Here is a 10,142-nt window from a genome sequence, read left to right on the forward strand (position 1 = left end):
TGTGATTTCAGCTTGCACTTACTTGATAACTAACGAGGCAAAGCAACTCTTTATGTTAATGGATCATTTGCATTAGAGTTTTATTTGTTATTCAAGTCTTAGCCCACTGTTCTGCTGGCTTGTCTATCTTATTAATTTGTAGGAATTCTTTATACACTCTGGGTACAAATTGTTTGTTATATTTGTTGCAAATATCTTTTACTCTATATGTTGTCTTTTCATTTTCTTAATGATATCTTTTGATGAACAGACTTTCTTGATATTATTATTTTCCAAATTGTCATGTTTTCCCTTTCTGGTTAGTGTTGTCTTGCAACCTTACTAAGGAAAGTTTACCTACTCCAAGGTCATAAAGATGTTCTATGATTTTTTTTTTTTAATAAAAAAGAGCTTTATAGTTTTTCTATAAAACTTTGTAGTTTTATCTTTCATACTGAGATCTACAATCCATCTGGAATTTGCTTTTATATGATATGAGGTGGAGAGCAATAAGTCATTGTTTTCAATAAGAGTATCAAATTAATCCAGCACTGCTTACTGAAGAGACCATCCTTTCTCTAATGCACTCAGTATCACCTTCGTCACAAAGATGTCTTTATTCCAGTCATATATCTATTGTCTGTTTATTGCTGCACAAATGCCATACCACAGTATGACTTTATAATAGATCTTGACTTTTGGGAGGGTACTTTTTCCATCTTTTCATCAAGGCTGCCTTTGTCATTGGAATTATAAATTCTAGAAGTGGCTTGTCAGCTTACTGTCTCTCTCCTGCTCAGATTCTGCTGGGCCCTGCATTGTACCTGCTTGGTCCACTTGGGGAGAATGAGCCATGCAACCATCCTGAGTCCTGTCCTTCACGGACATGGTCTATCTCTCCATCTTATTCAAATCTTTAATTTCTCTCAGCAATATTTAATTTGTAGGGTTTAGGGCTTATAGAACTTTTTATCAGATTTATCTTTTGGATATTTGAATGTTTTATTGCTATTTTAAATAGTATTTTAAATTTCATTTTAGTTTGTTGCTGATACACAGCAATACAACTAATTTTTGTATATTATTCACATAGTTTTTCAGTGATAGAGTTAACCAGAATAATACCCAAGAATGATTGTCATGGGTTGATAATCTGTTCTCTGCACTTTTAAAATGAAGAGGAAAGGAGAACTATATTTAAATCCAGAGAAATCTAAGCCCCAGTTTTATAGAGATAAATTACCTCTAGGCATAAACACATTTATATTATAAAAACTTACTAATTTAAACAAACAGGGACAAGGAGACCATGAATTCATAAACAAATAATGCATACATTAGACTTTTATTTCTGTTGAGTTTTTATGACACAATTAGCTTGCAAAGAATGGTCAGCTCTTTTAAATATAAATGAATGTTTATGTTTAAAAACAGTTAAAAAAAAAGTATTTCCAGCATTTGCTTATCAAATGACAAATACCCAAATGTAGTACAGTATAAAGACAAATCATCTTCATCAGTATCTGAAGAACTATAAGCTTGAAAAGAGTAAGGTGTATGCTAATAATTTGCTTGTACTATATACAATGATAATTGGAATATATAGTATACTTAATAAATACATATATATACATGCATGTAAACATTTATTTAGCCTTTTAGTTATACAAGTGCTTAACAATATCTTTTCAGTAAACATATATATATATGTAACATGACCTCTCAAGCATGTTTATTAATACTACTTACACATTTCACATAACAGACCAGGAACAATGAGAATATACTTGAAAGAATAATGCAAAAGTGAACAATATCATATAGATCTGTATCTGGATATTTTTAACAGATAGTGAAATACATTTTTCATTCATTTCATTTCATTCATTTAGTTTTGCAAGACCTAAAAAGGCAATGATACCACTGAATAAAATTAGATACTTTAGACACCAGAATAAACAAGATGTCTATATTCTAACACAGTATACGTATCTACTTGTGGGTTCATGTGAGTAAGGCTTTTGTTTCTGTTCACTGATGTATCCTTAGTGTCTGGAGCTGGCAAATAATAGTGCTCAATAAGTATTTCTTGGCTGATGGAAGGAAGGTCAGTACATATTTCAATAAGCTTTGGAACAGCTGCACTCATGACTAAAAGTGAAAATCAAATGACGTCCTGGATATTTGTACAGAATAACTAAAAAGCTATGGAAAAGCACATGGGTCATTCTCTTCCTACTTGGAGCTGTTTTTGTATTTACTCATATAATCTGTGTCTCCTGGCAGAAAGTGCAGTTTCAAACATTCACAATAACTATTTATTTGAGGAGACTGGAGAGCCTTGTCTCAGAGGGCTTCCTGGAGCCTGGAGGCAAGGCCTCAAAAGGTTGATGACTTGCCCGAGCCAGAGTTGCTCAGCCAGCACTTTGGCTGTGCAGTCAGTCCACTGCAGCAAGCCCAGCTTTTCAAATACTTCCTTGAAATCACATGCTAAAGCAGTTGTATTCATACTCCAGTTTTGTTTTTTTTTTTGTTTTTTGGTTACACTTACATGAGACAATTGTTCCTATTGTCTTATATTTTGCACTCAGCAAGAAGATGGAATTAAAAATTCCTCTAATACCTTTAAAGCAGTAGAGTGTCTTTTATTAATAGCTTAAATGATCGGCATTTTTGATGTATCAAGACAACATATGCAAGCAGCCATGTCTACATTTGTTTCACAGCAAAGCAGGCATTAATTATTTTACACTTTAAATATGCTCCTTGCAAATAAAACTTATCTATATTGGTTAGAAAAAATAACAAGAGAGGGACATAAATGTTGGGTTAAGTCTAATTCTAGACTAAGCTACTAAACAAATCTTGGATTCAAACTATTTAGAAAGAACAAGAAATGTAAAAGTTATGGGTTTTCTGGGAAGGCTGAATCCAGGAGTTAGTTCTGGATTTTTCTTAAAATTTTCCTTTTTGCATTCTATCTGCATCCTCTACAATCCAGTCTTTGCTCAAAATGTGTAACTATAAAATATTCCGGTTTTAAATAGCAGGTCCTATTAATAGTGTCCATTATTACCACACTTTAAGCCTAACTGGGGCTCCAACCTGCAAACTCCTTGACAAAATAGCAAGTCTCAGGACTCCAGAACTTTTCCTTCAATAAAAGCTAAACTCAGCATAGAAATGCTGTTTAGGTTAATGGAGATCATCGGCCTTAAGGGGCTTTTCCCTTTGTTGCTTTTACAGACCAGACTACAGTCACCTACAAAATGTAGACTCAGCTGTATAAGTAAGTTACCAGAATCTTCATCTCTTGGGTTTATGGTAAACTTTTTTTTTTTCCTTTCCTCCAAATAATGTTAGACAGGTCAAAGATAAATCTCACAAATTATTTTATGTTTGTTAGCATGACTCAATTTACTTCTTGCCTTTTAGCATTGACCTCATAAATAAATACTGGCTAGGACCACTTACACGACACATGTGAAAACACTCCCAGTCTGCTTCTCTAGTTGATTTCCAAGGCAGAGAGAGTAAACAGCCTTCTCCCAGCTTTCTCACTGTGCACAGCTGAGAGTGTAGGGTGTTTACAGTATCTGGCCCTCAGTGCTCTCTGGGGCGGGGCTGGCGGGCAGCAGCTCAAGCCTCGGGAAACCCAGCATTGTTTCAAGATACCATAAAGTGTCACGGGAGAAGACCAGAAACCATTCACGGGACTAAATTACGGTTTTCTTAGGACTGGTGTTCTCTTCCTACCTTGTATACATTAGGATTCTCCTGGGGTCTACAGCTTTGTTCTTTGTACACTCATGGATTCTCGTTAATGTAGGATTTTCTATATTCTATGATTTTTCAAAATGGTCTCAAAAGACTCACACACCCCTTAAGTGGCGTACCTTTCCTTTCTGGGTGCAGAACCCAGCTGCTCACTTTCTGAGCGCTACAACTTTGCTTCAACTCACTCTAGCCTGTAACTGAGCAATGGGCTTGCAGACAGAAGGCCACCTGTCAGTTTAATTACTGAAAGTTAGTTACTTTAATCATGGGCTATGTAACCATAAGTAAGTAAGTAAGTGTTAGTCGCTCAGTTGTGCCTGACTCATTATGACCCCATGGACTGCAGCCCACCAGGCTCCTCTGTCCATGAGATTTTCCAGGCAAGGATATTGGAGCAGGGTTGCCATTTCCTTCTCCAGGAGATTTTTCCAACCCAGGGATTGAATCCAGGTCTCCTGCACTGCAGGTATTTCTTTACCAACTGAGCTACAAGGGAAGCCCTATGTAGCCATAAATTCAAACGAACAAAAGTAATTATGATAAGACATAAGTTATGTGTATAAAAATGGCATACTGCAAACTAACATAATGCTGAAATTAAAAAAAAAAATGTAATATATGGAAGGAAGCAAACCTGCAGTTCGGAGAAGGCAATGGCAACCCACTCCAGTACTCTTGCCTGGAAAATCCCATGGACAGAGGAGCCTGGTAGGCTGCAGTCCATGGGGTCGCTAAGAGTCAGACACGACTGAATGACTTCACTTTCACTTTTCACTTTCATGCATTGGAGGAGGAAATGGCAACCCACTCCAGTGTTCTTGCCTGGAGAATCCCAGTGACGGGGGAGCCTGGTGGGCTGCCGTCTATGGGGTCGTACAGAGTTGGACACGACTGAAGCGACTTAGCAGCAGCAGCAGCAGCAGCAAACCTGCAGTTAGAAGCATATCCATGAGTGGAGTTAGTTGACACCTTAAGTTCTTCTCTATGACACATTTATTCCAAAGGTTCTTGGACTTAATCTGCTAAATTGATCTATGGTGAACAAAATGCTTGTGTGACAAAGAAAGTCAGTACTGTGTATCACAGGACAACCCTCTGTGATAGAAGAACCAAAGCGGCATCAGATTTCAAACTCACCAGACAGTGCATGCATTCATTCATTCGACAAACACATGTGGGTGCCTATCACAAATCACCGATGTTCTAAACTCTGAGTGATGAGAAATGAATGGGATCATCCCTGACCTCAGGGAAGACACAGCCTAGACTTCAGTACAGACACATGAGCTGTTGTTCGAGTGTGGCAGGTGCCGTGCTGGGTCAGAACACGCTTCTCACTCAGCAGATGCCTGGGCTGCGTCTTACATGGGGAATGAACACAACCGAGGGTTGATGGTGCTCATGGAGTGTTGGGAGAGGTGGGCAGGGAAGGAGACGGTGCAGCTGCGAGTGTCTGAAGAACAGTCACACTGTGGGGACCTTTGAGAATCCCACAGATTGAAGCCAAATGTGAATGTGGGTGAAGGTAGGTGAGGGGAGGGCAGGACAGAGGGGGATGACATGGGTCCCCACACCCACATGCCGGGCCAAGACATTGGGGCATCCTCCCCAAACTAGGAGGCAGCCAGGCCTGCACTTGTGAGTTGACTCCAGCTGCCAGGCTGCAGGGAAGGGAGGTTAGGTAAAAGATTCCTGCAAGCGGGTGGAGGGGTGTGTGGGACCTTAACTCAGGGCAGCAGCGTGAGGACACCTAGCAAACGAACCTGAGAACCAGGAAAGATGGAAACAGCAGTGCTCAGTGAGAGGCTGGCTGAGGGCATGGGGGAGTCCAGGCTGGGGGCAGGGGGCACAAGGCCTTTCCTGGGGGAGAGGGGGCATATGAAGCGAGGTGTGCAGGAAGGAGCTGGGGAGAATTCCAGCTAGTGCACTCATGGATCTGCGCTGGAAGGCCATGAAGCCATGTGGAAGGTGGGTTTAACTGTCATAACTGAAGGGATGGCAGCCTTGTGAAGGACTGATCCATACAGGCCTGTTCTTTATTCTGTTGGTTCTGCACTAGATCCATGCAGGCCTGTTCTTTATTCTGTTGGTTCTGCACTAGACCCTCCAGCTGGCATAGGCCCACACGCTTGTGGCCCCCACGGGTCACCAGCACCCCTAACGCATGCCGGCTGCCCCAACCTAAAGGTGAAGGTCCATTCCTCTCTGACCATCAGGGCACCCTGCATATACTTCTACCACAGTGCTTACACTTTATTGCAAATATTGATATTTGATATTGATTTGTCTGTCTCTTGATTCAACCGTTTCATGTCATTTCACTTCATTTAAAAAAAAAAAAAAAAAAGAATTCAAAACCATAGAGCCAGTTTGTTTAACAGGAGGGAAGTTCCCAGTAAGTGTTTGGTGAGTGAAGCAATGCTTGAATTTGTGATGCCATCTGCCACCTGGCAATCTGTTAATACTTCAGAGATAATTATTCAGGTTTTAGATTGCCAGGTGGCAGATTTACCAGTCCCTGAAACTTTGTTATGAAACCTCCAAATACTATGGTTCCCAGGTATCCACGAGGAATTTGTTCCAGGACTCCCTCAAATACTGAAATCTGCGCATGCTCGAATCGCTTACAAGAAATGGTGAAGTACAGTCTGCCCTTAGAACTACAGGTACCGCCAGATCCAACCAACAGCAGTTCGAAATCCGTGCCTGGAGCAACTGCAGACACCGGATACCGAGGGCAGACTGTAGTTCAAGATCAGGCTGTTTGTTTTTCCCAAGGAACTCACAGCTAAGAACAGAAATCACTTCATGACAAGCAATCATTCCTTAAATGACAGCGAAACCTTTTGGAAAGTTAACCTCTCATGATGAATGTGTGATTTACTTATTTTTTTGTGATGGATTCCAAATGAAGGGAAATCAGGGTCCAGAACCAGTACAGAGGAGAAATGCATGTAAACAGTTTATAAATGGACAAGAAAGAAAGGAAATGGCCCTAATAGTTGGGCCTGACTGTTGAATAATCATTTAAGAGTTTAAAATGTTCTAACTGGGAAGAACCACACCCAGACTAAATACAGTGATTAAAGTAATTTTCGTTACATAAAGTGATGATTTTAACCATTCAGAGACCAATCTGAGAAGTTCCTGTTGTAACATGAAATCTACTCATTTTGTTCAAGTCCGGTTTCTGATTTAACAAGTGTGTTAGTTACATAAAACCAAACCATGATAAAGTAGTAATTTGCTTACTCAAAGTGACCAAAAGTAAATATCTATATATTTATAAATATATATATATATATATATATATATATATATAAGAATATATTTATTTCAAGTGTATATTACATCTGATCACATTTGGCATATTTTGTATTCAAAAAAATCTTTTAATCTATTACCTGATTAAAAAAATAAATTCTGCAGTAGTGTATCTTTCAGGATACACAGTAACTGTCTCCAAATCTCATATTTAAATTAAACTGTAGCAGCTTTATAGTAGCCATGAGTGACCGACTTGAAAAAAACACTCAAAGCACTGTTGCCACTTTGGAAGCTTCAGTGTCTCCCGGAAGCAAATTTTCTGGTCTGTCCCGGGTGTTGCTACTTTCTAGTCAGGCTCCAGGCCTCCTGCCACTGCACGGTAGGGCTGCTACAGATTCCCGGGTAAGGGTGCCAGCTTGCATCTCAGGCGTGTCTCTGTAAGCTACGTGCCACCCGCTGCCTTCCCTCGCCTGGGCCACACAGTTGCCACGTCACCTGCCATTCATTCACTTCCATTTCGCCTGTCCCATGAAATGAGCGTTTAACAGGGAACGTTCACATCCCCTGGCTGAAAACAAAATCCAAATCTCCCGCAGTCTTACATACTCTCAAGACATAACGAACTATGTGGAAATTTTCAGAGAATGACTTAGAAAAATCACAACGCAGATGCGACAAACGCACTCCTTCATTTAGAGGAGTGACTTTACAGGTTCACACTCTAGTTTGTTTGTGCTTATCTGACAGCCTAAGGGGGAACTGTAAGCTCAGAGTGCTTCACTACAAGGTTACAGTATATGGATAATCAACAACAATGTGACTTTGAAATAGATGTAAGTACAGAATATATTCATAAGATTCACGGACACTTGTCCAACGGAAAAATGCTGCTCAGTTTAAGTCATTTGTTCTAAGAAGCTCACTCATTGTTTAATTAACTTTCTTATGTCTATCCCGAGGAGAAAGTTCTCCTCCTGGACCCCAGAGTGCTGAACTCTGAATCCATCCCTGCAATGCCTCTGTCTCAAGTTCTCACTGTAGCACCTGTTTAAGTCCAGAACCTAATAAATCCTACAGCATGAGGGAATAGCTAGAAGTTTATGCCATCTTGCGTAGAATGCTGAGTAGATTCAGAGAGCTAGGAGATCAGTCAGTGTGATGTAACCTACTCAGTCACGCCTTCCTTACATATTCTGTGGGCTCTTCATTCATCTAATTTTACTTTTTCTCATTTACACTTGCTGTTTCATATAAGTTATTGCGCTTGGAAGGGGAAAAAAGAGAATGTGGCCTATTAACCAGTTTCTTCCTAATTATGCAAATTTAAAGTTTTTTAAAATATATTAATAGATTAAAAAAACCTTTTTAAATTAAATATGTGGATTTTCAATGAAAGTGGTAGAAAAACTGCATTCAAACAAAAAAATAATGATAATTATTCGAGTCTTCTTTCCATATATTCTGTGAGCAGAGTTACAAACTACAGATCATATTGGCAACTTATAATAAGCAATTATAGGCTTGATTAAATAACACAAAAGTAAAAGTTTCTTAATTTTGGCTGTGGCCATGGTGGTGAGAGTGTCACATGAATGGCAAAGAAGGTATTTGGGCAGTGTTGTCACACTGGGACTGTTGTTAAAAGACCTAGTGGTGCTCCAGCCAATATTTTAGTTGAATCTTGAATATTTACTGCAGACATCTGAAATGACTTTAGAATCACTGTCACTACTATAGAGTTTCAACTTGTTATAATACTTAGTGGCACAAATGCATATTTTGATGAAGCTAGCCCCTTCACTTCAGCCAAATTTCTCTCTTCTATGTACCAAACAGAGGAGAAAGTAATCACCCATCTCTAAATGCAGTGTGTGTGTGTGTGTGTGTGTGTGTGTGTGTGTGTGCGTGTGTGTGTAATGGTTCTGGGAAGCTACATACCAAACTCATAGCAGTAGTTATCTCTGGGGAAATGGAGAAAGGAAGGGTCTAGGGTTGGGTAGCAAAGATTTCAACCTTATTGGAAATAATTCAGTTTTTTATAAAGAAAAGTTACTCATGAATATATTTAATTGCTGAATTAAAATTCTCAAGATTAGAACTAGTATTCAGTCAAAACTGAAGTTATGGCTTTCCCAGAGACTTAAGCTGGTGACTCTCCAGAATCTCCTCTATGAAATCATAAAATAATATGTTGCCAGGTGCATGGGTATGCGAGGCATGTGGTCAATAAATACACATCATCAGAAGCATTTCATAACATGCTATTAGTCATACTATTTCCAGGTTTAGTATTAACAGTATCTTAATTCTTCCCACCATAATGAGATCTCTTTCCCAAGCTCAAGGTGGAGATGGTGAAGGTCACCGGCTCCTCCTATCAGGAGAGCTCCGGACCCGGGACCTCTTTCAGGGAAGGGAATCCGGCCAAGAAGGGAGGGGCCTCTTAAGGCACAGCCTAGCTGATAAAACAATTACTTAAAAAAAGTTCTGGACAAAATAAATCATGTCAGAAAATGTTCTTAAAACAAAAGACCAAAACAAAACTGAAAACAAAAAAAAGAACAATTCGGTACCACCAGGTGTCACTATAACCTAAAGCGCCGCGGGTAGTTTCTCTTCATTCGCGAAGTAATGGACGTGACAAGCCAACAAACAACATCTCACAAGGCTTTCCACGTCTATATATTATAGTTGCTGCTGCTACTGCTAAGTCGCTTCAGTCGTGTCCGACTCTGTGCGACCCCATTAGACGGCAGCCCACCAGGCTCCGCCGTCCCTGGGATTCTCCAGGCAAGAACACTGGAGTGGGTTGCCATTTCCTCCTCCAATGCATGAAAGTGAAAAGTGAAAGTGAAGTCGCTCAGTCGTGTCTGACTCTTAGCGACCCCATGGACTGCAGCCTACCAGGCTCCTCTGTCCATGGGATTTTCCAGGCAAGAGGGCTGGAGTGGGGTGCCATCGCCTTCTCCAATTATCATAGTTACTAAACTACAGTTGCTGAACTCTACATGTATCACTGCAAGCTTCAACTTTTAAAAAATTATAAATAGCGACAATGAATGCTAAATGATTTAAAATAGGTAAGTAAGTGGACCTTTGGAGGTCAAGGATTTAGTATT

At 39.8% G+C, this 10,142-nt stretch overlaps 1 non-coding gene across 1 annotated transcript; it reads right to left on the reverse strand.

Annotated features, from left to right (window-relative positions):
- Window positions 1-3,500: 3,500 nt before the first annotated feature.
- On the reverse strand, window positions 3,501-3,584 carry MIR30F (microRNA mir-30f). Its single transcript, NR_031022.1, has one exon. It is a non-coding gene; the product is annotated as a microRNA mir-30f (primary transcript).
- Between the last annotated feature and the right edge of the window lie 6,558 nt (window positions 3,585-10,142).

The sequence above is a fragment of the Bos taurus genome, chromosome 9 (genome assembly GCF_002263795.3).
Source record: "Bos taurus isolate L1 Dominette 01449 registration number 42190680 breed Hereford chromosome 9, ARS-UCD2.0, whole genome shotgun sequence".
Taxonomy (NCBI): domain Eukaryota; kingdom Metazoa; phylum Chordata; class Mammalia; order Artiodactyla; family Bovidae; genus Bos; species Bos taurus.